Raw genomic sequence first — 2,262 nt, 5'->3', positions numbered from 1 at the left:
GGCATAATGTGAGACTTGTGATAACTCTTTCTTCCCCAGAATGGAATGCACATGTATTAGTTTTGTAATTTGAGTACTGGTTTGGCTGGTGTGTCAAATTGGGGCTAAAGAGTGTGTCTCCCTTTTGCTGGTCATCTGCTAAACTCTTTGTTTTAACAAGGGAGATCATTTATCCCAAAAAAATCTAAAGTGTACCTAAGGGCAGAACTTTTTTTTTTTTTTAGTTTCAGAGTGGGGGAGGGTTAGTAACTCTGTGAAGTTTGTCAGTGATTCGCCCTAGTAACCTCCTAGTAACAATTGTAGCTGAAAAAATGAAACTGAAGGAATACTTAAAGGCGTAGTTCACCTCTTGTAAAACATTAAGAAATGCTACATTGATTTAAAAAGTATGCATTTATGATTTTTTTTTTTTGCATTAGAGCCTGCAAAGCATTGCAATGGAGATGAGTGGAATGTACAGGCTCCTGCAGACTAGAGATGAGCCTGTGCTTGGTACCAAGTTCACCCAAGCCCATTTAGAACTGGCCCGGCCAATCATTGGTGACCATTGCAGCAGGGACATCGCCTGCCCCTTTGTGATACTGCAGACTACAGAGGTACAGACCTTCTGTTACGGGGCTGGAGGAACAATCAGTGGACTACAAGTGCAATTGTCTCACTGCACTTAAGTTGCGGTGGCAACAAGGTGCAGCCACCGCCACGCATGCGTTATGCCATCCTTGATGTGACATCATCATGCATGCACAGTGGTGTACTTCACTGCCGGTGGCCATCTTGGTGATGCACGTCAGGAAAGAGAGGGGGGGGATATTGACCCGGTGGTATCAGGTATGCCGTTGGATCCCCCCCTCTCTCTCGTGTGCCTGACTTTTAAGAGAAGGCAACACCAAAATGAATGGCAGTCATTTTGGTGTCACTCCCTCTGATGCACCCCCCTTGTGACACCACTGCACTCGAGCTCCATTGAGATCTACGAGTCCCTCTGCTGCAATGTCAAATGGGACTTGTAGTCTGCTATTCGTGGATCCTGTGAATGGATGACGGAGTTGTGGAGCCACACACAGCTGTGCAGAAATCAAATGTATACAGGGCCTGGATGTATACAGGAGGGGAGGAGGACCCCACAATTAAAGATAGGGGACAGTGTGAGGGGGGCTGGGCAATTTGATCATGTTTAATGCTGTACCCCACATATGAAAAGGTTGACTTCTGCTTTAAAATTTGAGTTGTCATAGGAGCAGAAATTAAAGGGAAGTCTTTCAGTGTGAATACCTAACTATTAGAGAAATGGGTCTGAGTCTATGGAACAGGAAGCGAGAAGGAAACTGTCCCCGATGGGAAACATGCACCCTAAAAATCCTGCTGGGTTCTCACCCTTCCCTTGGGGGCAGAGAGGAGACCTGTGAGTATTATTTTAGGGTATCTAAGCATATAAACAAAAATGTCATATATTGAAGCATGGGACCAGATATGGTGGCTGCATTAGTTTTCTTTTGGAGGCTGGTTGCATACCTTGGCATTTTTGCTTGATGCCTTTTCCATTGAAATGAATAGAAACACATCAAAATGCCTGTCGACGCCTGTATTATGGTGAGAGGGAACATTTCAATGTGCATTGATGTGCGCTGCCTGTGACACACACTGACATTTAAAAAAAAAGTGCATTGCATGGGTGAGATACACTTTAACTGCAGTAGAGAAACCATTAGAGTCTATTTTTTTGTCATACAGAACGGGAGCTACTGAGTTTTAAAGAAGTCCAACTGCAAATATGACATTTTTACTTAATCTGCCAGGGGACAAAGTGCACATAGCATATAGCTCTGTGATAGAGCAGCTGCTCCCCTGTAGCTACTAGTAGCTGACAGATCTATCACTCAGTGGGTGCTGAATGTTCATACATAATAGTTGCAGAGCAGTCAGCTGGGGGGGGGCCGGTCTCAGTGCTGGTTGTACCTCCTCCCACATTTTAGATTGGGGTGAAGCTACAGCCATTAACATAAATAAAGGGGCGCTTTTATTCTGCAATGGGGCCACTGATCCGAATGGGGCCAAGTGCTATATGCATTTGATCCGCAGGTGGTTATAATAAAAAAGTAATATGTTTTATGAGACTTCTTCTTTAAGAAACACATACTTGATAGCCCATAAAGTCCAGCACTGTCTTCCACACAGGCTTCTGATCATTCCTACCACCATCTTGGATTTGGGAGCTGGTGGCCAATTGCTGACCACTTACAGCCAACCCCCTTACGGCACATG

Source organism: Nanorana parkeri, unplaced genomic scaffold (genome assembly GCF_000935625.1).
Source record: "Nanorana parkeri isolate BGI_ZX_2015 unplaced genomic scaffold, ASM93562v1 scaffold313, whole genome shotgun sequence".
NCBI classification, from domain to species: domain Eukaryota; kingdom Metazoa; phylum Chordata; class Amphibia; order Anura; family Dicroglossidae; genus Nanorana; species Nanorana parkeri.
This window is presented reverse-complemented; position numbering follows the sequence as displayed.